Genomic DNA, 27,274 nt, shown 5'->3' on the forward strand with positions numbered 1-27,274 from the left:
TATGATATTTTCTGTCCCTTTCTTAATGATCCCAAACATTCTGTTCGCTTTTTTGAAGCAGCTGCACATTGAGTGGATGTTTTCAGAGAACTATCCATAGTGACTCCAAGATCCCTCTCTTGAGTGGAAACAGCTAATTCAGACCCCATCGTGTTATAAGTACAGTTGGGATTATGTTTTCCAATGTGTGTTACTTTGCATTAATCAACATTGAATTTCATTTGCCATTTTGTTGCCCAGTCACCCAGCCAAAGCCCTGAGAGGGGCCCCTTGTGCTGGGAGCTTTAGAAAAACAGCCTGGTCCTTATCTCAGAATTTCCAGCTCCATTTGCTCCTTGTCCTTGGAGGAACAGGTTCCCTTCCCTCCCCATCCCCGAGCCCTGGGGAAAACCCTTCTCTGCTAACACAGCTACATCTCCCTGCCCCTGCTCACGGTTAGATGCGTGTGCTCGGGCAGGGAAGGGGCAGAGGGTAAGGAAAGGAGGTGTCACTGTGAAATGGGAGGATGAGAGGGAGCTGGTCCCCAGAGATGGGGGCTGTGAGGATTCGACCCCGGTGATCTCCTCCTGGGAGAGGCTGATGGTGGCAGTGAGCTGGGGAGGGGGAGCCTGGCTGGCTTTTATGGCCAGCCCATGGCACTGCGCTGCCCGGCAGGAGGCTGGGATGCTGTGCAGGGACTCCCATCTCTCCCCCTGTGCCCTTCTCCCGTTGGGGACTGGCAGGGGAGAGAACGCACTGGGAAGCACTGACCGAGCACCCTCGCCCACTGCCCGTGGTGCTGTCTGGCCAGCACAAGGCTGAGCTCTGGGGACCTGGTCAGTGGAGCAAGCGATCGCTGCCCAGGACGCTCTGCAGAGACCAGAAAGCCAAGGAGAGGCCAGCGGGAGTCCAGGGTCCGGTGCAGCCTCTTGTGCTTACCTTTGGGCTGGGGAGCAGCTTCCGTCATCAGCATGTTCTCATAGATATCCTCATCTGCCATTGTCCTGCCTTCGCGCTGAGCCGAGCCCCTGATCACTGGCCTGTGGGTCCTTTCAGCAGCCTGCTGGGTTAGAGCCTCCCTCTGACAGCAGCCCTGGCACAGAAATAGAAATGGGAAGTGATGCCTGGCAGTTGGATGAGGGAAGGTTGGGTAGTGGGAGGTGTGGAGATAAGAGATGGTTGCACGGGGGAGGGAGGTGGAGGGGGGAGGGCATGGAGGGGAGAGACAGGTGGATGAGGGAACGAGGTGTGAGGGAAGAGGATGACAGCGCTCTGTCGGCAGCGCCTGGCCATAGGTGCTGGATCTAAGGGGGCTGTCGCACCCCCTGGCTGGAGGCGGTTTCCATCACATGCAGGGTTACAATTCGGTTCAGTGGCTCTCAGCACCCCACTATTCACATTGTTCCAGCCCCCTGGGCCCAGCCTTTCATGGCCCCCTCTTGCGGGTGGGGCTCTGGTGAGAGCGTAAATGCATCATCCCCGTGCGCGGCGCGTGCGATTGGGTGTCGGAGGTCGTGCAGCGGAGGGGCTGGGCCTGGGGAAGCCTGGGCCCTCTCCCCTCCTGGGATACCCCCAGCTCCGCCCAGCCATGGCATCCTGCTCCGTGTCCTGGCCCACTTGTGTTGTGGGGCCTCCAGCATCATCCCGCTGAAGCACGGTGAGGGGCAGGCTGGGGGCAGTGTGGGGCCAGGCCTGTGTCCTGCTCCTTGCCTCCGGACCACACCCCCTCCCCCCCCACTGTGGCGCCCTGGGCAGTCACCCACATCGCCCGCCCCGAAGGCCGGCCCTATCCTGGGGCATCCACGACTGTCCAAATCTGCATCTTTTTCCTATGTGTGACCATCCACGGGTGGGAGTTCTGCTGTCCAAAGAGACAGACCCTGCTCACTGCTCCGGCGGTAACATGGGATGAGAGGGGGCACGTGTGCAATCAAAGGTTAGCGTGTTACACAAGCATCCTGGTGAGTACGAGCAGCACTGGTTCAAGCAGTCAAGTGGGCACATGCCCAGCGATACACAAACGTTGGTGGCTGAACGCCGACATGACTTTGTAGCGTAGACACGGCCTCGGTCGCCATCTCTGGGGCTGTACAGGAGGTTTCCAGGAAGGACAAGCAGCCTTGCTGGCTTTTTCCTCTCCACTGATCACTCCCAGTTTGTCGAGTTTTGCTGGGAAATTTCCCCAGCCAGGCTGAGTTCGCCCTCCAGCTCCCTAGGGGAGACCAGTCCCCACATGCTCAGCTCTGCTCTGGCTGCGAGTCCAGGGCTGCTGCCTGCTGGGGGGTGTCTGGACGCTGGGCTAGGAGACGACAGTTTGGAGTTTAGTGTAGTTGTGTAACCTGCACCTTGAGCCCTGCACCCCTTTGTGGGGAGGGGAAATCCTGGGACCGACGCAGCCTGACACCTGCCTGAGGAGGATCCCGGCCAGCAGAGACCAGCCCCTCTGCAGTGACCGAGGGGTCCAGAGTCAGCTCTGACCCGGAGAGTCCAGAGGGGGGACACATACATTTGGAGCCCCCCCCACAGAGACTGGGACATGATCAGTGTGAGGTCAGAGGGGAATGCTCGGAAGGTGTGGCCCAAACTCCACACGTGAGTGTTGTGTTGTTACCTTGCACTGAAGTACATGCAACAGCAACAGCACCGGGAGTCTCTGTAAGGAACCCCACAGATTTACTGCCGAACCGCGCTGCTGAGGGGACTGAACAGTGTCCCGCATACTGTCTGCGAGGGGATGTGTGTGTGTTAAACGTTCGCTCACTAAGAAATTGTCTGGGACTCTCTGAGCTGACTGGCAGCTGCCGTTAACCCCTACAGGCAGGGGCTGGTACCGTAGCTCTGAGCTTCAGTTCTGTGCAATACGTTTCTTTTTTGAAGTCCTGAAAAGACAGAGCTCAGGCCTGCGCTTCAGCAGGGAATTGTGTTGAGGGGCAGGGAAGGGGGGTGTCACAGTTACACATAATTCTGCCTCCGCCTCCCCCAGCCCATTGCATCTCTGTGCCGTGCTGCAGCATCACAACTGGTCCAGCCCGGCCTGACTCCTGGCAGCGGCTTCCCCCTCCCCTGCCAGGTGAGTGGTGTCAGGGGCGGGCTGGCCCTTTTAGGGGATTTGGGCTCAGCCCCATCAGTGTGCAGTTAGCCCCCACCCCAGGTGATGGGTTTGGGACACTGGCTGGTTCAGACATCACGTGATGGTAGCCTGGGGTAGGGGCAGGGCTGCTTGTAAAATGGAGCCTGCTGTATCACAGAGGGGAGACAAGGGGCTCAGAAAGACATAGGGGGCTGGTGGGTGTGGTCCAGAGTCTTGCAAGGAGCTAGTAGAGCTCCCTCACTCAGGGAGAGCTGGTGCCTGATGCCCTGATAGACGGGTAAAGAGCAGAAAGAGACCTGTGGAGGATCCAGAGGGGATCCTGGGAGCACCTTCCCCCACACCAGCCAGAGGGAAAGGCCTGGCTGGAGCTACCTGAGTGAGGGCCAGGAGCCAACCCTTAAGGCCTGGTCGTCACTGCAGAAGAGGGACCTTAACTCAGAGAATCATAGAACCATTGAGTTAGAAAAGGGTTGTCTAATCTAACCCCTGCCAAGCTGCCGGGTTTGCTGTGTCTTAATCATCCCAGATAGTCAGAGAGCCTTTGAAACCCTCCAATGAAGGAGCTTCCACAACCTCCCTAGGCATCTGTTCCATTAACCTCCTGTTCTTACAATGAGGAAGTTTGTCCTAAGATTTAATCTCGATCTGCTGTGCTGTAGTTTGAACCCATAGCCCCTTGTCCTGCCATCTGTGGCAAAAGAGAACAACTTTTCTCCATCTTTCTTATGTCAATCTTTCAAGTGTTTGAAGCCTGCTGTCATATCCCCCCTTAGTCTCCTCTTTTCCAAACCAAAATACCCAGTTCCTTCAGTCTTTGCTGAGACACCTTGCTATGCATTCCATCCCTCTGACCATCTGTGTCCACCTCTGGATACTCTCCAGTTTCTCTACATCCTTTCTATACAGTGGTGAACAGAATTGGACACAGTTCTCCAGCTGAGGCCTACCCAGCACTGAGTAGAGTGGTACTGTCACCTCCTGTGACTTGCATGCGAGGCCTCTGTTAATGCAACCTAAAATTGCATTTCTTTTTTCTGAAACAGCATCGCATTGCTGACTCATGTTGAGGTTGTGATCCAGCACAACTCCCTGGTCCTTTTCAGCAGTGCTGCTGCCAAACCAGTTCCCCCCATTCTGTATTTGTGTATTTGGTTGTTCTTCCCTATGTGCAGCACCTTACGTTTGTCTTTGTTAAATTTCATGTTGTTGTCTATAGCCCAGTTCTCCAATTTAGCAAGATCCCTCTGAATTTTAGCTTTATCCTCCAAAGTGTTGTAACCCTTCCCTCCTAGCCTTGTGTCATCTGCAAACTCGATCAGTGAGCTCTCCATACCTACACTCAGTGTGCGGGGAGATTTTGGCAAACCAGTGAAGTGCCTGAAACCACTATGGCTTAGTGCTAAAAGCAGGCTGTAAAATGGTCATGCAGCAGGCTTAGCTTGACCAAGGAAGGAGGGGATGGGGTTTTTGGTCCCACAGAAAGGGCAGCTTGACCCCATGTCCTTCCTGATAAGAACTGTGTTGAAGTTGCTGATGCAGGCATTTTAGAGGAGCAGGATGTGCCCTCAAGAATGTTTCTGACAGAGTCTCAAGGCTGCAAACTCTGGGAAAAACCCACACTTGGTTAATCAATAATCAGAAGGAAGCCTCTTGCTGGGCCATTGGAATTGCTTGCTGAACAAGTTTTCTTTAAGGGACATGTCATTGTGTTATAAATAAGTGGGAAAACTTTGAGGTAGGGGGACTCTTCAGGACTGGTCTCTCCCTCTGGAAGCATCTTGTGTTCCCCACCGGCAGACGGGCTGCCGCTGTGCCACTCGAGAGCCACACTCAGCTTAGGTAATTATCGAGGGGTGGGGATGTTTTACTAACCTGTTGCGGACGTGTGTGAGTGTTTGAGACTAAGTAAAGTTTAGCTTGAAGTGGAAGCACTCTGTGTTGTCCTGTTTGTGCAGCCATCTATCGGTCAGATGCCCCGGACAGCCGTGTGTCCCGTGATTTATTTCTGACACCACCTCACACTGGGTAAACGTTACTAGGAGCTTTGGGTTGAAAGGACCCCGGGTAACAGAACTTGGAGGCCCCAGTGAGGATTGGTAGAGAGGAAGGAGATGGATGGTACAAACAGTTTGTAGTTTGTCCATTGCAGTAGGAGGTAAAAGACGACAGGGTGGGGTCGCTCCCTACAAGTTCCTGTGTCGCAGTTCGCGAGTTAATTTCTGGATACATTCCGTTACTGGGACTCATAACTCAGGCTGATTGTCTGCTCGCATGGAGAAATTATGTCCAGAGACAGGGAACCAACTCCAGGACACAACCCCAAAGATCAGAGCTGCCAGATCGTAACACTCTGCCAATGACACCGTGGAGAAACTGGAGTCCCCTAGATGGACCTGGCCATCAAGAAAAGTTCATCTGTCTTATTTGGAGCGCTGAGCACTGTCTGTGTCGCATGCAGTCTGTTTTTGGTGGTTGTTAAGAAATAGAGGTTATGTAGGATGTTACTGTGCAAGACTCTTTCCCTGGTAAAAGACCCTGTAAACCCGCAAAAGATTAAGCCCTGAGTCCAGAAGGAAAGGGTGTTTGCTCTGAGTCCACAGGGACAGGGTATTTGCCCAGAGCCCATGGAGCAGTAGAGCCCGGAGCCCATGGAGGGGTAGAGCCAGGGGTGGCTCCAGGGCCCAGCACGTCAAGCCCGTGCTTGGGGCGGCATGCCACGGGGGGCACTCTGCCGGTCGCCGTGGAGACGGCAGGCAGGCTACCTTCCACGGCGTGCCTGCGGAGGGTCCACTGGTCCCGCGGCTTCTGGACCTCCCGCAGGCACGGCTGCGGGAGGTCCGCCAAAGCCGCGGGACCAGCGGACCCTCCACAGGCACGCCGTGGAAGGTAGCCTGCCTGTCGTGCTTGGGGTGGCGAAATGCCTAGAGCCACCCCTGGGTAGAGCCCGGAGCCCATGGAAAGGTAGAGCCCGGAGCCCATGGAGGAGTAGAGCCCGGAGCCCATGGAGGGGTAAAGTTAGGTGCTTTTCGCCTGGAGTCCTAGGAACTGGGGAAAAGTGGGTGTCCTTGAATGTGTGAGTAACAGAGAATTTTGTGCAGGTAAGAAGTTTGGTGGCGAGAACGCAGGCAGCCTAAGGTCTTTTGGACTGAACTGGTAGAGCCTAACAGGGCAAACAATAGCAAAGTACCTAGGCCTTGTGTCAGGAAGGGTCACTGCCTGTCTGGCAGAATGGTCACCCCAGAGCAAGAGAGAGGAAGGGACCAGGAGGGTGGGGGCGGTGGAGGGTGGTTAGTGGGACAAAGCCTGTGCCCCCGGGAAGGGGCGGTTCAGCGAGGAAAGCAGGATCAGGCCCAGACAAGCAGGCAGGCAACAGACAAGGAGATTGGAAAACAGGCTGGGAGCCCTGAGGGCAGAGTGGCAGGAGTAAGGGAAGGAGCAAGTCCCGGCCTGGGGAATTCAGGTCCCTGGGGCAATACTGGGACTGGTGAAATGTGAGTTGATGGAGGCGTCATTCTGGGAGACAAACGAGTGAGTTAAGGGAAGAGAGTGAGAAGTTAACGCTGCAGAGGCTGGAGGGAATGAAGCAGTTGAACCTTGTGAAAAAGAAAAGTGTTACAGGAAGCGAATTCTTGGTGTCTTTGCAGCCGTTCTGAAGGGAAAATGGGCCCTTTTCCAAAGGAAGGTCTGTAAATAAGCCAGGCAATAAGACAATCTGCTCTGAATCATCTGACCGAACAATTTAGTCAAATTCGCTAGAACAATGGAAGGGGTTTCTATTGGAACTGACCTGCCCCCAACGTACAGCAATGTGATCTATGGGCAGCTGTGTGAACAGTAAAGCAGTGTAAGGGATGGATGGATATGTGTGTGTGTGTGTGTGTGTGTGTGTGTGTGTGAACATATTGTGTAAATATGTGGAGTGTTTCAATTGGTTTTTGTTTTGTTTTTAAATAATGCCACTAAAAAGCCATCTGAATCTTTCATTCAAAGTTGCAAAACTGCCAGACATTTTCTGCCAGACACCAGTAACTGGTGTTATTTGGCTTTGGTATTAAGCACTTAACCCTTAAGGTACCTCAGTGCTTTATAACATTCAATATCTCAAGTCGTGGCTGCAGCAGGGTCATCAAACCCAGGAGAAGGGGAAGAAATTCTGGATCCTTTTTTTTTTTGGTAACAAAATAGCAGATAAGAGCTGTAGTAAAAGAAATAAGGAAAAAAGACAGTGCCTCTCTGGAGCAACAGCAAGGGTGAGGTGCACAAAAAAAAGAAGCAACATTAGAAACACTGAGCCTTAAGGTGGCTCTGAATAATCAGATTGTAGTTCGATGAAGGTACATGAAAACTCTGTGAGCACAAAAGAAACAGTTACACCTTATGTAAAAGTTGATATGGCTAATATAATATTATAGAAGTACAACTATGAAAGGAAGGTGCATTTTCCCCAGGACATGTGCAGTGTATATTGTAGAAGGGGCAAAAGAAATGCAAACAAAACATGTTACTTAATTAAAATCCTATTAGAGCTCTAAAGGGAGCCACAATAGGTTGTGTTTTCTTTTTCAGCTGGCTGGGTGTTCTGGAAACAGGAGGTGAAAGTGAAAAGAAATCAAAACTCGGGTGGAAGTTGATTTTGTCCCTTTTAAGACAGGGTCTCTGAGCTGCTGATGGCTTTGGATGCAAAAGCAAGCCAGAAAGCATCTGTGTTAATGCAAATTACCTAACTGATAGAGGAAAGAGAGAACTGTCCATAAATGGCACCACAAAGGAGCTGTCGATAATGAATATGCCTGGTCAGCAAACAAACTACCTGAAACCAAAAGGCTCAAATTATAACCCTCCAGAGGAAGGTGGAAAATGAAGTCAAACCTAAAATTATGAGAGGGACAGGTTAACTCCAAGTAGGAAAAAAATATCCTTTTTCTGTGTGTATGCAGTGCTGAAATCTGAAGACAGGTATGAAAGGGGTCTGCTTATATGCATGACACCCCTACCTTTTAATTCATCAAAACCCCAAGGATATAATTACATTAAAAAGCCTATGCAAAGATTTCAAGAGAACATTGAACACACTGGCCTCAAAAACAAATTGTCTAAATAAAAGGCATGATATAACAAGATACTTTTAATAGACTTGATCTTAATATTAAACGTTGGAATAAATTTAAAGTTAATAAGTACCCCTGTAACAATGTATAGTGTGTATGATTTTTGGAAAAACCTTTAAGGTCATATGGTAATGATGCTTCTCAGCTATTACCTGTGAACACACTTAAAGCTTAGCACAGCAGGAAAAACATTGCAAACTTGGTCTGCTGTATAAGAAGGCAAACCGAGGTGCACCGCCTCATGAATGTAATGACTGAACAAGGATTCCTCATTGTTTTTGCGGATACAGACTAACACGGCTACCACTCTGGAACCTGTGGGATAATAATTCCCCCTAAATGCTTAAAAGGTAGGAGCCATTGAAACCTGGCCTGCCTATAGAACAAAACCACCGGAGCGTATGGGGGTAATTCCTCTTTGTTGCAGCAATCAGCAAGGATATTTGTAAAAGAAAGGGATATTTTAAGCAATAATCTGCCACCCCAAAAGGGGTAGAAATACGTTCTTTTTGTCTTTCAGAAAATCAGGAAAAGCTGGTACCAGCTGAGGAGCAACCCAGAATCCCATGGATCTATTGTTGCGACAAAGATTGTGTTTTGTGTTTTATGTTTTGTCTTGTGTTGTTTGTCTTGTTGCTACCATTGTTGTGTACTGTGTTACAAAAAGAAAAAAAGAAAATACTGTATTAGGCAGAAAAGGCTTAACAACCATTTTAACTGTATTTCCAGAAACCAATGTTGCAGAAGGGCGGAGGTCAAGAAACGCCAGCCTGTTAACAGAGAAACATCCTGAGGTGGTAAAGGCACATTTAAAGGCAAAATATGCATGAGATACAAGGTTTAGCTGTTGGTGGGAATAAAAGGATGGACATAAAAAATGTTTTAAGGCACAAAGTGAAATTACCAAGGGAAAAAGGGTATGTAAAAACATTGGTTACTCAAAGGCTAAGGATATGTCTACACTACGGGATTAGTCCGATTTGACAGAAACCGGTTTTTTAAAACAGATTGTATAAAGTCGAGTGCACGCGGCCACACTAAGCACATTAATTCGGCGGTGTGCGTCCATGTACCGAGGCTAGCATCGATTTCCGGAGCGTTGCACTGTTGGTAGTTATCCTGTAGCTATCCCATAGTTCCCGCAGTCTCCCCCACCCATTGGAATTCTGGGTTCAGAGCCTAATGCATGATGGTGCAAAAACAGTGTCGCGGGTGATTCTGCGTAAATGTCGTCACTCAATCCTTCCTCCGTGAAAGCAACGGCAGACAATCAATTTGCACCCATTTCCCCTGGATTGCCCTGGCAGACTCCATAGCATGACAACCATGGAGCATGTTTTGCCTTTTGTCACTGTCACCGTATGTGTACTGGATGCTACTGACAGAGGCGGTACTGCAGTGCTACACAGCAGCATTCATTTGCCTTTGCAATGTAGCAGAGGTGTTTGCCATCCTTATTGCACCATCCGCCATTGTAAATTGGTGATGAGATGATGGTTATCAGTCATTTTGCACCGTTTGCAATTGGAAATTGGCGATGATGGTTATCAATTCTTTTGTACCGTCTGCTGCTGTCATGGGTGCTCCTGGCTGGCCTCGCTGAGGTCGGCCGGGGGCGCATGGACAAAAATGGGAATGAGTCCCTGGGTCATTCCCTTCTTTATGTTTTGTCTAAAAATAGAGTCAGTCCTGCCTAGAATATGGGGCAAGTATACTAGAGAACCAGAGAGCACAGCCGCTCCGTGTCAGAGCCCCAGAGATCCTGCAGAAATGATGAGCTGCATGCCATTCTAGGGGGTGCCCCTGCAACAACCCCACCCGTTGCTTCCCTCCTCCCCCAACCCTCCTGGGCTACCGTGGCAGTGTCCCCCCATTTGTGTGATGAAGTAATAAAGAATGCAGGAATAAGAAACACTGACTTTTTAGCGAGATAAAATGAGGGGGAGGCAGCCTCCAGCTGCTATGATAGTCCAGGCAGGACATTAAAGGGTGTAGGGGGAGAGGAGCCCAGCCTCCCGCTGCTATGATAGTCCAGGCAGGACATTAAAGGGTGTAGGGGGAGAGGAGCGCAGCCTCCTGCTGCTATGATAGTCCAGGGAGTACAGAATCTTTTCTTTAGACATGAAGGGGTGGAGGGGAGCGGGGGGCTGATGGAGCTCAGCCTCCAGCTGCTATGATGAGGACGGTTACCAAGCATTTTGTACCATCTGCTGGAATGACCAGGAGTCATTCCCATTTTTACCCTGGTGCCCCCGGCCGACCTCACCGAGGCCAGCCAGGAGCACTCACAGGATGATGAGGATGATTTTCCACCATTTTGCACCATCTGCCATCAGGAAAGCAAGGGGAGGGGATGCTGCTGTTCAGCGCTGCAGCACCGCGTCTACCAGCATCATGCAGTAGACGTATGATGACATTGAAAAAAGGCGAGAAACGATTTTTTTCCCCATTTCTCTCATGGGGAGGGGAGGGGGGTTAAATTGACGAGATATACCCTGAAGCACCACGGAAAATGTTTTTGACCCTTCAGGCATTGAGAGCTCATCCAAGAAAGCAAAGGCTTTTCTGAGACTGCAGGGACTGTGGGATAGCTGGAGTCCTCAGTCCCCCACCCCTCCCTCCATGAGTGTCCATTTGATTCTTTGGCTTTCCGTTACGCTTGTCACGCAGCAGTGTGCTGAGTCCCTGCTGTGGCCTCTGTCTATCATAGCCTGGAGATTTTTTCAAATGCTTTGTCATTTTGTCTTCTGTAACGGAGCTCTGATAGAACAGATTTGTCTCCCCATACAGCGATCAGATCCAGTATCTCCCGTACGGTCCATGCTGGAGATCTTTTTGGATTTGGGACCGCATCGCCACCTGTGCTGATCAGAGCTCCACGCTGGGCAAACAGGAAATGAAATTCAAAAGTTCGCGGGGCTTTTCCTGTCAACCTGGCCAGTGCATCTGAGTTCAGATTGCTCTCCAGAGCGGTCACAATGGTGCACTGTGGGATACCACCCGAAGGCCAATACCGTCAAATTGCGGCCACACTAACCCTAATCCGACATGGCAATATCAATCGTCGGGGAGAAGTACAGAAATCGATTGAAAGAGCCCTTTATATCGATATAAAGGTCTTTGTTGTGTGGACAAGTGCAGGGTTAATTCGGTTTAACGCTGCTAAATTCGGTTTAAACGCGTAGTGTAGACCAGGCCTAAGACTTGCCAGTTGTTACTTCTTAGTCAACTTCCAGCTTGCAAGCCCAGCTGAATGCACCTGGGTGTTGTATGACACTGGATGTAAGGAAAGAAAAGCCATTGCCACACCTTCCCTGATTACTATACGGGGCAATACAGTAAAGACCCAGCGAAGGCAGAGCTGCCCTAATATTGTCTCAATGTGAACTACTGAAGGTTATTGGAGTTCCCTGGCAGCCATGGGGGGTGGGCAGCCTACAGAAAAGGCCCCCAAGAAATGTACTGAACTGCTTTGGGTGGAACTGGATTAGAAGCTGGAGTGCTGGATGCTACTAACATAGAGGTATTGGCAAACTAACCAAGTTATGTTCATAAAGTAAATCATAATCTGTCATATTGTAGCAATCAGGGGATGTGAGTTTGACTTTCATGTACCCGAATTTCAATATAGTCAGTTAAAAGTGTCTTCTACTTTGTATTCTATTGTAACACCTGTACCTCTTGGAATGGATTTAACTGCCTTACAAACATTGCTTGTACACCCTGATTTACAGAACCAGCTAGATACTGCAAAACAGGAAGGGCGCAGAGTCATGGTCACCATTCATCAGAATGCGGATGAAATTAAACAGGTATTTGCCAGAATTGGCCAAGACCTGTCACACCACTGAGGGGAAGTGTTATTGGGATGGTCCCCCACTGGCACATCCTGAATTTGGCCCTACACCCCATCATAGTAATCTTGGGGTCCCAGTCAGTCGTGGTTTTTGTTACCAGCCAAATCACATGCTGGACCTGGCGCAAAATCCAGCAGTGGCAAGTCCCCTGACAGATGAGTCAGTGGCTACTGCCACCGGCACTCATACTCCTGGGAAAGGAGATTAAAACGATCACTTGTCAGTTGCTATGCTGGTGTGCTAAGTATGGGATGCCAACAGGAGGACAATTTGCTCGGTCTCGGTGGAGAGCCTTGAGCTTTCGTTGGATCTCAAGGCAGGTGCATCCAGAAAAGGTGTGGCGACAACCATGTAAAGGCCCCCTTGGGTGAAAGGTGACCTTTAAAGAGGGGAACTGTACGGGGGGATTTTGGCAAACCAGTAAAGTGCCTGAAACCACTATGGCTTATTGCTAAAAGCAGCCAAGTCAGCAGGCCGTAAAGTGGCCATGCAGGAGACTTAGTTTGACCAAGGCAGGAGGGGAGGGGGTTTTGGGTGCCACAGAAAGGGCAGCTTGACCCCATGTCCTTCCTGAGAAGAATTGTGATGAAGTTGCTGATGCATGCATTTTAGAGGAGCAGGATGTGTCCTCAAGAATGTGTCTGACAGGGTCTCAAGGCTGCAAACTCTGGGAAAAACCCACACCTGGTTAATCCATAATTAGAAGGAAGCCTCTTGCTGGACCATTGAAATTGCTTGCAGAACACGTTTTCTTTAAGGGACATGTCATTGTATTATAAATAAGGGTAAAAAGTTTGAGGTAGTGGGACTCTTTGTGATGTCCTGTTTGTGCCAGCCATCTAGCAGTCGGACAGTCAAGTCTCCCCTGATTTATTTCCTGACACCACCTCGCACAGAGTAAACCTTACCAAGAGCTTTCGGTTGAAAGAACCCCGGGTAACACCAGGTCATTACTGAAGATGTTAAACAACACTGGACCTAGAACTTGAGTTAACAAACTTGAGGTAAAATCCTAGTGAAGACAAGGCCGTGTGTAGTTTTCATATGAGTTGTTAGCAGGTCAAGTTAAAGCCTGTGGAGGTGCCTAACAACTAACGTGACAAATATGACCTACCTTGTCTCCATGAGGATTTAGCTTGAGTTAAGGGCAAACCTTTCTTCCCATCCAGACGAGACCATCCAGAGCTCAGGAGCACTGCAGGGGACTGCTTAGCATGGTGAGAAAGACTTTCAATTAAAATTAGAATGAGAGCCTGTGACGTTATTGATATAAATGGGGACCATATAGAACATGGGTTGCAACCAAGGTCCTGTAGTGGCACCAAATCCTAAGTAAAGGGGGTCATATAAGGTGTCTAAGACCAGGTTCCGGGTTGCTGGTTATAATTATGCTGTCTGTATGTCTGTATCATTTTTAGTTGAAGTTATGAATGTTGGCTCCATGCTGTCAGTATTTCAAGTTTGTGCTGTGCTTCTGGGGGAAGCCTCCCAGACAAGCTGGTGTTAGCTCTGCCTAGCCTATTTGATGGCCCATTAAGGACCATTAAGGACACAATGGACCCATGGAGAGAAGGCAGACACGCCTTGTGACTCAGCAAAGTATGCAGGGACTGGCCCATGTGACTCCAGACTCCATATTTTTGCTTTAAAATTCCACAGTGAAGACAAAGGGATTCTTACACCTGGAAAAGTCTATATAAGCCTAATGCCTCATCTCCATCTGGTCTTCAATCCTGCTTCTGACCTCTGGAGGGACTTTGCTACAAACTGAAGCTTTACACAGGGGACTGAACGACCCATCCCGGTGGGGGATGTATTCCAGAGACTTAATCTAAAACCTGCAGTTTACTCCATCACTGCTGCAAGCCTGAACTAAGAACTTTGCCATTACTGTATGTAATTGATTGCATTTAACCAATTCTACCTCTCATCTCTACCTTTTTCCCTTTGTAAATAAACCTTTAGATTTTAGATTCTAAAGGATTGGCAACAGCGTGATTTGTGGGTAAGATCTGATGTGTATATTGACCTGGGTCTGGGGCTTGGTCCTTTGGGGTCGAGGGAACCTTTTTCTTTTATTGGGGTGTTGGTTTTCATAACCATTTATCCCCAGGACGAGTGCACTGGTGGTGATACTGGGAGACTGGAGTGTCTAAGGAAATTGCTTGTGTGACTTGTGGTTAGCCAGTGGGGTGAGACCAAAGTCCTTTTTGTCTGGCTGGTTTGGTTTGCCTTAGAGGTGGAAAAACCCCAGCCTAGGGCTGTAACTGCCCTGTTTAAGCAATTGGTCCTGATTTGGCACTCTCAGTTGGGTCCCGCCAGAATCGCTCCGTCACAGAGCCCGAATGCACGTTCTCTTGACGTTAACACTAGGCTGGGGCGGAACTTGGTTTTAACAGGAACCCCCCCTTTCCTGCTCTGAAAATATTTCTCACTTTGGCTGTGGATGGAATCTATCTTAGAAAAACCTCCCGATGCAGTAGGGCTGGGTTCTGCCCTGCTAATCCACACTGGGTTATACCTTCCTCCACAAGCAGCCTCACTCATTTGAAGGGGACCAGCTGCAAATTAAAGGATTTCTCATACTGAGTAAAATTGGCAGAATCTCACCCTCTGGCTTGGTCTACACTACAGAGTTAGGTCAATGTAACCTGCCTTACATCGGCCTTTCCATGTCAGTGTCCGCACCAGAGCTTTGATCCCACTGATGTAAGTTCCCTACTACACTGACATAATAACCCCACCTCCACCACAGGCGTACGGCTTATGTCCGTGTAGTCAGGGCAACACATTGTCTGTGTAGAAACGGCGGGTTACTTACGTCTGTGGTTGGCTGTCATTCCTGGAGCTGTGAAATTGACACAAACGTCGGGATGTGTGGGGAGCTCCGGCTAGAGCCCAGCTGTTGCGTCGCAGTGCCTCTCAGGCGGGCATGGACCGAGCCCAACAATCAATGTGATTGGTAGCAAAGTCATTTATTTCTCTCCAGCATGCTCTTATATACAATTAAGGCAGGCAATCAAGCAGTTGCTAATTGGTTAATAAAATACACACAAGCACAGCTACAACTTCATAGGGTAATTATCATCCTGTACAACTTTCTGATTTATTATCCTGTTTACTGCCTGCTGGCAGATAAGAACCAGCCCAAGGCCAGCATCTTACTACACAGCTTACAGCCTAATTAGCCCCGTCCTTGAAGTCTAAACATTTCAGCTTTTCACATACCCATCTGCCAAATTAACATAACATACCACATCTCCCCCCTTTTCTCAAAATCAAAAAGAAAAGGAGAGAAGGCATTAGCAATACATTCCCAACTTATAAAATCAATACTACAATCTACACAAGCCAAAACAAAAAGGCAAATAAAAACATCAGCTGCCTAATTAAGCCGTAACAATATCTTCCGTAGTGCCCTACTTTTACCTATACATCCCTCCTCCAGGTAACGCAAGTGGCCCAAGGGGCCAGGAGGGTTGTGCCAATGTGCGTGCCACACAACAGCAACGGCGGCCACACAAATAGCAAAAATACAAAGGGCAAGCAGCAAAAATACACAGCATCCCTAGCATAAAACCTTGCAGTAAATGTGCAGCCCAGCCACGTAGCAACAACATCCATGACCACTTCCGTATCTGCCTGCTGTCGCGCCCGAGGACGCAGCCAAGGCCGGACCCACTTCGCCGGAATCCACCTTGCTTACTGATTTCCCATTTCCCATGCAACTTATCTGATCCCAATTAGGCCACCTGGCATTTGCCTCGCTCTGGCAGTTCCCTACTTTCTCAGAACAACTTTATCTCATCCCTCTGTTCTTGTGACCACGCTACTGTAACTTTCCACCAAAGCAGCATAGGGAAAATGCAACCCCACATCCACATCTCCCCCTCTATTCCAAAACACACAAAAAAGGGGTTAAACAAAACAAAGCAAAAAAAATAATAATAACAATAACCGATTAAACAAAACCAAACCAAACCAAACCCAAATAATGCTTCCTAATCTATAGGGCTCATCTATAACCATGCAATTCATAACATACAACACCAACAACATCAAACAAAACAAACATAAATTAACAAGGGTAAAACACAAAAATGGTGTAAATTCTGCAGGGTTCCCCCATACTCTATTGCACACCAACCTGTGACAAATTGCTACTACCAAATCATCCCTCATATGTCAGGTGATCAAACTGACACTGAGGGGGGGGGGGGGGTCCTAGAGAAAACACACCAAAAACCACATAAAAATCTTCCCTAAAACAACACAACAACAATTCTGGCCAGAAAACAAACACCACAAAACAAAACATAAAACACAAAACACAAATTTTAACTCTATAGTAAATGCATGGTACATTAAACACTATTTAGCTGGCATCAATCTTCATTAATTAAAATATACAAATACTCTTATTAATTTCAGACAAAACAGGGAAATTACTGCATCATCACGTACAATGCCCTAAAAGCCTAATACAATTTTAATTACATAGCACTGTATACATTTTACAATTAATTTAACAACATTATTCATGGCCAAACAATTGCACACTAATTTCTTTGCCTAAATTTATTTACAAACATTTCAAAAACACCAAAAACTTTACTCTTTAGCATTTTTACAAAATTCAACTGCTGTTCCCTCTAGCAACCACAAAAGTAACCTTTTACTGTGCCTGACATTACTCGCTTGTACTTAATTACCTTTTCTATCAACTACACCCTCAAGGTTTTCAACCAGTTTTCCAAGCTTGTTATCTATTGCCTGGCCGCCTGGGCCCGATCCTTTTTTCCTTTTCAAGGTCTCTGTCTATTGCCTGGCCGCCTGGGCCCGATCCTTAATTCTTCTTGCTAAACCATTCCTTTCATGGACACTAACTTATCCCACTATAAATTTAGCTAGGAGGGTGTACTTCTTAACTAGCCCCTACCCTTCTGGTATTCTGTAAACAGTCATCTGTACTTTCCCACCGTGGGGGCTACATTCTCATGCATATAACTTTTCTTACAACATCTACTTTCAGCCTATCTATTTTAATATAAGCTACATCTAATATCAAGCAATCTTACAGCTGCCAATATCAGCACATAACACAAAATTTACAAAAATCTAATAAGGCTAACAAAAACACTTAACATAAAAGTACTAGGATCACATAAATTCAAAACCATTCTTCCAAATTACCTAAACTTATGCCTAATAACACCATCAACTCCCCCCCTTTGAAAATACTCAACAAACCTTTGGCTGAGTTTTCTCAAACTCTGAAAACAAAAAACAATTAAGCTCTAGAAAATTGGGGTAGTAATGGGGGGGGGGTAATATCATTTACAATCCAAATTAGGGAGGCAATACAGGCTAAAAATTGTATCTAAAACACAGGGCGCAGCCTGTAGAATAAACCCCAAAATCCAATCAATACCACATTGTTCAGCAGGAGTCCCAAATTTCTTCCTGCCAGTGTACAATTCTTCGTTTCTGCACCAGGGTCAGTTCTCAATGTCCTTTTAGTCAGGAATTTCTGGACTTTGGCAATGTCAATGATGTGAGCGTTTTTTCTTCTTTTCCACCACCGTCGTGGTTCAGCTTCTACGGGGAAAATTACCAGAATATTATTCTGTAGTGGTTTTGCTTCTTGGAGTTGGTTTTGCTTCTTTCAAAAAAAAAAAAATCCAATAACACAATGGGGGCTGCAGCGGACAAGGGAGAGGTTAACCAGCACGTCACCTTGTCCTTTTTTCCTGCTATTTAGAAGCACAATGGAGCTAAATAAAAAAAAATAGGCCAATCATCAGTAGTAGAATCCTCCTGATGTGAAGGGGTCTTTTTGCAGTAAGAATCATGGGTCCAAGCAGTCAGTCTCCTGGTTCCAAGACTCCTGGTTCCAGGGCTGCTAGGATCTTTGGGCAGCTCTTCCATACCTGTGAGAAGAGACAGCTAACACATTCCGTTAGTGCCTGGCAGGGTTTTGCACCTCTCATTAGCTTTTTTGGGCCCAGTCAAGCCCCTTTGTCTAGGCTGTCCGCCAAGTCTTAGCTATGCCGCATCCTTGACTGGGGCCAGAAAAGAATGAGCTGTCTTCGGCTAACTCATTCTGTTCTTTTTTCCTTCCCTGCTTGGCTTCTTTTAATCTGTGAATCCTGTGTCAGAACACCCAGCTGTTGCTGCTCATACCGGAGAAGCATAACGGTTTTCCCGGCATTGTCCCAGGCTTAGACCAGCCAGCGTAGGACACCTTCTCCAGGCTCCTGCCAAAACAACTTACTTGCTTGTAGGTCCGAACGACCTCCGGGGCCACGGCACGAGCCTCTGCCTGCGCCGTGCACTCCAAAGTCTTCCCGTCCAGGGCTCGCTTCCAGCGGAGCACCTCCTCATCGTGTGCCCGAAGGGCGGTCAGGAGCCTCTCCAGCTCCCCCTCTTTCCACGATGATCCAGCTGGAAGACCTTGCATTTGATTTAACTTATTATAAATGGCCTGCAGCTGTTGACCCCGGCGCTCCATTTTCTTATAAAAGGCATTAAACTGGGTAAACTGAATAGGCGTAGTCAAATTGGGATAGACCTGTGATGGCACGTGTCTCACCCGAGCCTCCTTTGTTTCCCCGCATTCGTGACACCCCCAGGTCCCGTGGACACGGCATGGCTTGGGAGGGGGTGCATACGGCAAAGCTGTTTTCATAGGCTCGGGCGTAGCGGGGGGTAGCGGGACCGTAGCAGGATCAATCATGTTGGGGCCGAGGGCCACATTGGAGGGTGGTGGAGCCGTAACAGGGGCAACATTATCCAGGTCAGAAGCCAAAAGTATCACCATGTCCTCGCCACCGAAAAACTCCCTGGCTCCAACCGGCAATACAGAAGGCATTTCGGGCGTTGGGCGGAAAAGCTCAAAAAGGGCCGCCTGTACTCCTGCCTCGGCCGCAAGAGTTGTTACTATTTTCTTTGTCTTATTCCATACTGGACTCAGGGAAAAGGCTTCCTTAGCGCCCTGAGCCACCGACTTCCAAAGCTTGGAGCCTAGCCGCTCCCACACAGTTTTATTAAAAATTGTACTCGGCTTAACAAAAGGTTCCCTTCTCTGTCCCCACCGCAGCAGGCGGGATAACGTATCAAAGGGGAGCTTCTCTCCCTGCCGTTCTGCGATGCGTATCAAATATTCATGCACCGTTTTTTCTTCCGCTGATGCAGCGGTTCCCATGTTAGCTGCTCTGCCGTTCTCCGCCGCGACTTATAGCCGCCCTTCTCCTCCGCGGCTTATAGCCGCCGCTTTTCTCTGCGACTTATAGCCACCCTTCTCCTCCGCGGCTTATAGCCGCCGCTTTTCTGCGCGACTTATAGCCGCCCTTCTCCTCCGCGACTTATAGCCGCTCTCCTCAGGGCTCAGGTGCGCCTCTCTTTTCGGACGCCCGGGGGCTTCTCCAGCACTCCCCGCCGCAGCTCCTCCGCCTGGAACAAGCCACCGACACTAGGCCACTGACACTATCATCATTCGATTCGAATCACGTCGGGGTCACCATTTGTTGCGTCGCAGTGCCTCTCAGGCGGGCATGGACCGAGCCCAACAATCAATGTGATTGGTAGCAAAGTCATTTATTTCTCTCCAGCATGCTCTTATATACAATTAAGGCAGGCAATCAAGCAGTTGCTAATTGGTTAATAAAATACACACAAGCACAGCTACAACTTCATAGAGTAATTATCATCCTGTACAACTTTCTGATTTATTATCCTGTTTACTGCCTGCTGGCAGATAAGAACCAGCCCAAGGCCAGCATCTTACTACACAGCTTACAGCCTAATTAGCCCCGTCCTTGAAGTCTAAACATTTCAGCTTTTCACATACCCATCTGCCAAATTAACATAACACACCACACTCAGCTACACCCTAGGCTCTTGGCCCCTGCTCCCAGGTGACCTGCTTCCCAGGTTCCCCAGTCCCAGCTGGGCTGCGCCTACCTGGCTCCCCACTCCGTGCTCAGATCTCTGGTGAGATTTAGGAAGGAGAGATGATTTTAAAGGCCTAGTTGGCGTGTTACTGAAGAATAGAAAGAGAGAACTTAAAGAAAAGTAAAGATTTTTTTTAAAGAGATAGTTTGAAATAATAGAGGCAAGTTATTAAAGAAAAGAGGTTTAGGAAGGAGAGGTGTTTTTAAAGGCCTAGTTTGGCATGTTATTAACGAAAAAAATTGAGATAAATTTAAAAGGTGTATTAAATATTAGGTTAGGTTAAGAAAAGAGCATTTAAAGAGAGTTAAATGAAAGAGAAAAATATAAAGGAAACTGCCATGTGCTCTGAGCTGTGAACCCAGCTGATGGAAGAATCCACTTGCATGACTCGTCTTCCAGGGGGAAGGGCAGAACAACCAATGTATCTTATCCTCTTTCACATCCCACAACAGTCCATCTGGTGTCGATGGACCTTTCCTGTCAGGAAGGATGTAACACCTTCTGTTGGAGACTGGCACGTCACACCAGTTAATGTCCCTCTCCTGTCTGGTGGTTTACAAGGTCACAGAGGGTCACAATACAACCGCTCCATGAATAACAGCCAACAATGATGTAAGTAACCCGCATTGTCTAACTCTGTAGTGTAGACCAAGCCAGAGGGTGAGATTCTGCCTTTTACTCACTATGAGAAGTACCTTAATTTGCAGCTGGTCCCCTTGAAATGAATGAGGCTGCTTGTGGGGGAAGGTATAACCCAGTGTGGATAAGCATGGCAGAACCCAGCCCTACTGCAGTGGAAGGTTTTTGTAAGCTAGCTTCCATCCACGGCCAATGTGAGAAACAACATTTTCAGAAGAGGAAAGGGGGGTTTCCTGTTAAAACCAAGTTCCGCCCCAGCCTAGTGTTAACCTCAAGAGAACATGCGTTCAGGCTCTCTTTGTGCTTGTTAGAGAACATAAGAACATAAGAACGGCCGTACCGGGTCAGACCAAAGGTCCATCTAGCCCAGTGTCCTGTCTACCGACAGTGGCCACTGCCAGGTGCCCCAGAGGGAGTGAACCTAACAGGCAATGATCAAGTGATCTCTCTCCTGCCATCCATCTCCACCCTCTGACAAACAGAGGCTAGGGACACCATTCCTTACCCATCCTGGCTAATAGCCATTAATGGACTTAACCACCATGAATGTATCTAGTTCTCTTTTAAACCCTGTTATAGTCCAGCCTTCACAACCTCCCCAGGCCAGGAGTTCCACAGGTTGACTGTGCGCTGTGTGAAGAAGAACTTCCTTTTATTTGTTTTAAACCTACTGCCTATTAATTTCATTTGGTGACCCCTAGTTCTTGTATTATGGGAATAAGTAAATAGAGGAAAGGGCAGAAAGGCAAAGAAATATATGTGGGATAAGGCAAGAGATTCCCAGGCTTCCTGTTTCCTTAGGCTCAACCCTCCCTATCCAGCATCTGTCGTCTGGTAGGGTTGATCTTCCCATAAAGGGCCCTTCCCACCTTGAATAACGAGGAATCCATCGTGATAAGGTGAAAGACAAATGAAGTGTATTGAGGGATTGGTGTACAACGAAGGGGGCAAAGAAAAGGAGGGAGTAAACAGTGAAAATATGTAAGACAGTGATTTTCCCAAAATAAACCCTATAAACAGGTAAGTAAACCCCTTAATAGAAACCTCCTTCTATAGATCAAGCGTCGATTGTTGCCTGAGACCTCAATCCTCCGGCTAGTTGAAAGCCATTGGAGAGGAGCTCCAGGGAGTCCCTTGATGTTCCTCTGGGTCTGTAGAAGAGCAGATGGTCCATCGGGGAACAGCAGCTGAAGGTGGGTGATGGTAAGTGGGATGTGGCCGCCTGTCCATCGCTTCTCCTTGCAGGTGATGACAAAGTAGAAGCAGAGCTGTGGAAGGAAAACCCGATCCCCCTCTACTACTAGGATGGGGAGGTGAGTGCAAGTCAGACCCTCACTGTCACTCAGATGGACAGCAGCTGAGCAGTGCTCGGGGCAGACTTATATAATCTGGCCCGGGAAACCCCATAGAGTGAGCAGAAACCCTCTTTGGGGAAACCCGGTGGAAAAGACTGTAAAACCCAGGTCTATCTAGAAGTTGTTTATCACTTCTGAGGAGAAATAAAAGGCAGGAAAACTGTGATCAGCTGGATCACGTGGGCTCAAACTCCATTTTGAAAATCAATATGGGATCCTGAAATTAAACAAAATGGACATAACCCAACAATCCTCTCCTTGGAGGAGTTATAGCAATAAGCATAACTACTACACACATATCGAACAGATACTTAAAGTAACAATCCCAAGGCATTAATATCAAATGGTACCCTTGGTGTCCTCTTACTGTTTCTTTTTTATACATAGAAAAGCCAATAGTTAACATCACCAGATAGATCAACATAACACCTTGTCTGATTAACAATACAACAATGGGGTGTAAGAGGATATTGCAAGCAGATCTGATATCACCTAAGTTATTGTGGAAGTTAACCCCCCACTAATGAGCTGGGGTAGTCTCTTCTTTTATCCTTTTCGTTATTCTCTTCATGTCTGTTCTGGAGTGTTGTACTGTCTATAATGTTTTTGCCCCTTCCTTTTGTAGATTATCTATATATCGGGCAAGCTTTGGATGCCCCAAAAGTTTCTCACTGGCCTCCTAATCTGCACCAACATGGATGGGCGTTAACTCGTCATACAAAGGGTAAGTCTACAGGCTGGTTTCCGTAGTCACGCTATGTGTGGTAACATTAACATCACACCCATAGATTGGTATCACTTGGCATAGACGTAGGTTTCCTCTTTTAACATTACTAACTTTTTAGAAATTCTTTACAAAGAAATAAGGACACAGGCTTCTAATAGAAAAGCAGTGTTGATCTACTTGTACCACTGCCGAGGCACGGCTGACAGAATGATGAAAAACCTCATATAAGCAGGTACCTTCTTCAGGACTTAAACATGTTTCATCCTCGTCCCAAACCTGTGTGGGTCAAGTGTATCCCAGATCTAATTGGTTAACACAGGCCTGTAGGTTAATGGGCGTGTACTTATTTTCCATATATCTAAGCACCCATTTATGTTCTTCGATAGGCACAAGTTAGGACTTGTTGGAATACATGCTAAAGATATTTACGGATGTATTTTCTCCTCCTTAGCAGTTTTCAAAGTTAAAAGCAAAGCCACGAGAGTGTCATTCTGGGGGAAAATAAGTAAACGTGAGCAATCGCCACCATAGTGATATAACTTTTCAAAGTCACTAGCATGATCATCCATTATTTTCTTTAACTCTATTGGCAGCTGTTGATTTAAACCATCTCGTACAAGTGACTTCGCCACACTAATTAACCACTGCTGAGCCTTGATGCACAAAGAGCTTCTGAGAGATTTGATTGCAAAATGCTCAGAGCACCCAATATTTGGAAGTGGTCTTGCTGCTGCATCTCGAGCCAGTGTTGAAGAATAGTCACTATGTCAAATGTTATCGATTCCAGGCTTTGGAATGCCGGAGTGAGAGGTTCTGAGAGTGGGGCTGCATCATGGCCCAATTCTCCTAGACACTTAGCCAAATATTGCTGACCCACAGCATTAAGTACCCACAAACTAGCTCCCATTCTGCCTAATAAGATTGCTCCCAAATCTCACTTCTTCCTTTTGATTACTGAAGAAGTTGGAGGCAACACTCCCTTTAGTCACACTCTCCCCCGCAAAAGCAGCAGAGAGATATAATGGACACAAGGGGCACACAGTGTGGCTATCGATAATTGAGTTCACATGATTGTTTTACAGAGTATTGCAGATTTATCATTAGACTTCTAGTTATATCCTTCTTTACCACAAATGGTCCTACTTGGTACCTGGAGGGTGATGTCATTACTTGCATCTTTGCTTCAAATGTCCATTCTCCGTAATGGTTCAGGGAAAAATTCAGTGTCAGTGTATTAGAACATAACGTAGCAAAATGAATATTAACATCTTCTAGTGGACAAAATTTATATTTAATTTACTCTTTCTTGGAAATATCATAGTTAAACTCATGGTAAGTACAATTCAAGTTCAGCACCATGACATCATGATTAGGCGATTTTACATGGATATTCCCAGAATTATCGGAGCATCTTGATGATGCATTATGACAGACAAAGATATTTCTTCAGGTGATACCACAGATGGGGATATGACATTAATTAAAGTGCATCTAGTCAGGTTCCTAGAAGAGTTAGAAAAAGTCTTTGTGGAGACCTGCCATACACATTCTGGGAGAGATGAGTGTATAGGGCCAAACCCCTGGGTTGAATTCTGCAGATGTTTGGTGACAGCTGGACAGCACAATCCCTTTGATTTACATGCAGATAACGTGGCCCATTCCTTTTCCTCATCTCTTATTTCTCTTCCAAATCACATCCCTTTTCTTAGCCCTATGCCTCTGTTCTTCTTGGCCTTGCTGGAGCTCTCCATCCATGTCTCCAATCCCAATGCAAGGCGTCAGAGCAAAGACTGAGGGAAATGGGCACGTTTGGTTAGGAAAAGAGGAGATTAAGGGGGGATATGACAGCAGTCTTCAAACACTTGAAAGATTCCCTCCCCATGATGAACTCTGGAGTACAGATGTGGGGACCCACATGAAAGACCCCATAAGTTTATATTTCACCAGCTTAGATTAAAAACTTCCCCAAGGCACACATTCCTTTCCTTGTCCTTGGACGGTTTTGCTGCCACCCCCAAGTGATTTAAACAAATATTCAGGGAGGGACCACGTGGAGCCCTATCCCCCCCAAAAATATCCACCCAAGCTCCTTCAGCCCCTCTCCTGCGGGGCTTGAGAATAATATACCAACCAATCGGTTAACAAACTGAGCACAGGTCAACCCCTATGGAGTTTAGGACACTAAAAATTAATTAGGTTCTTAAAAGAAGAATTTTATTTTTAAAAAAACAAAAGAATCACACCTGCAAAAATCAGGATGGAAGGAACTTTTTACAGGGTAATAAAAAGATTTAAAACACAGAAAATTCCCCTCTAGGCTCAAGTTCAAAGTTACAAAAAAAAAACCCCAACCAGGAATAAACCTCCCTCTTAGTATTGGGAAAATTCACAAGCTAAAAGAAAAGATAATCTAACACATTTCCTTGCTATTACTTACAATTTCTGTAAATGTAGATGTATCATGTCAAGATCTTTTTAGGAGCTGGTTTACCTGCTTGGTCTCTCTCTTTGCCCCGAGAGGGAAGCAAACAAAAAGAGCACCAACAAACCTTCCTCGCCCCACCCCCGATTTGAAAGTATCTTCTTTCCACTTTGGTCCCTCTGGTCAGGTGTCAACTAGGTTAATTGGACTGATTAACGCCTTACAGGTAAGTGATCCAGTACCTCTGGCCAGGAGGGATTTTTTGTTACTGCACACATGAGGGTTGTTACCCTTCCCTTTATATTTATAATAGTTATCATAAAAAAGATGGAGAAAAGTTGTTAGTAGTACACGGCTCGATAGTATTCATTACCATGTATTTTGGCAGGTTTCCATGCCCCCTTTAGGGCTAATGTCCTGCCCTCCATTCCCATTTCCGTTGGTGTTGACGTTTGGTGCCATCGGCCTTTTTTTTTAAATGTTTGAATGGGGGAATGTTGCGTGCTTGTGCTTTGATACATTTGGTTGATTATTTAGAGAAAAGGGTTGAAAGAATAGAGTGAGAGAGCAAAGAAAATAAAGATTTTTGTTTTTAAAGGGTTAGTTTGAAAGAATAGGGGCAAGTTATTAAAGAAAACAAAGAGTTTTGGTGAGGTTGAGAAAGGAGAGATGATTTTAAAGGCCTAGTTTGGCATTTTATTAAAGAATAAAAAATTCTGAGATAAATTGAAAAGGTGTATTAAATATAAGGGTAGGTTAACAAGAGAGCATCTCAAAAGAGTTAAATAAAAGAGAAAAATATACAGAAAACTCTTTAGTAAGCACATGGTAAAAATGTAAAGGTTGGTTAAGAAAGAAGCATTTAAAATGTTAAATACAAGGGTGGGTTAAGAAAAGAGCATTTAGAAAGAGTTAAATAAAAGAGAAATGTATAAAGGTAGGTTAAAAGAGAGAACAGGGTAAGGAAAGGGAAAAGAAAGCACCTTTGCAAAGGGCAAAGATAGACAGCACGTGGTTGAGTCAGAGAGAGAGATCTTACCCTTGCGGCTGTCCCTGGGGAAAGAGGCAGCTCCCAAACCTCACAACCCCTCAGGATAGTTATCTCCACCTCTGGAGCTGACCAATCAGATGCTGTTCTCCAGTTGTGTCATAAAATACACTTTCCTGAACCAGTCCTATAATCCCAAGATTTTTAAACAAGAGCCATCTCCCTCCCCTCCCCTCACTACTCCTCCACCCTTAACTGTTTCTTATCTCAAAAAGCAGACCCCAAGCATCTTTCCCGCCATGTAGCACATTTACAAAGGTGTGTTAATAAAGGTTAAAACCATAAGCCCTTACTAACTAAGAGTTTTTAAAAGCTTTCCCCCTATGTTTTAGACTAACATTGGTCATTTTTTAGTGAGGCCAATTTGAAATATTATGCTTTTGCAGCAAAGCTGCTGTTAACAAAAACAGCCTCTGTGAGCCAGTGGATCAGAGATAAGAAGGCTGCCCCACTTTTTAACAAATACAAGTGAAAGTTATATTAAGTTTTGTAAAAGAAAAAACACTTTAAAAGACAAGCCTATATCAAGACAGAGCCCTTTATTTAACATTTTATATGTGTGTTTCAATTAAAAAAAATGAGCATGTAGCAACACCCTAGAGTGAAAACCACAGAACCTTAGTAACAGCCAGTTTATATTCCCCTTATTCTGTAAATCAGTGGATCAGAGAGAAGTTTATTTTCCTCCCCACTTTTTAACAAATCCATGTGAAAGTTATATTATGTTTTCATTTTCTTAGGACTTTTAGATTGAATTTTTCTGTTGCCTAATCAGAATGTCTGATAAGGCAGTGAGAGATAAAAAGACTTCCTTTAAAAAGTCTTGCATCCGACCAAGTGGGTATTCACCCACGAAAGCTCATGCTCCAAAATGTCTGTTAGTCTATAAGGTGCCACAAGACTCTTTGCTGCCTTTAAAAAGTGGAAGTCAAATCCTAGTGAGGCAAATAGAAAGGAGCACAAACACTGCCAAATTAAGTGCAAGAGTATAATAAGAAAAGCCAAAGAGGAGTTTGAAGAACAGCTAGCCAAAAACTCCAAAGGTAATAACAAAACGTTTTTTAAGTACATCAGAAGCAGGAAGCCTGCTAAACA

This window comes from Mauremys reevesii, linkage group 5 (assembly GCF_016161935.1).
Source record: "Mauremys reevesii isolate NIE-2019 linkage group 5, ASM1616193v1, whole genome shotgun sequence".
Taxonomy (NCBI): domain Eukaryota; kingdom Metazoa; phylum Chordata; order Testudines; family Geoemydidae; genus Mauremys; species Mauremys reevesii.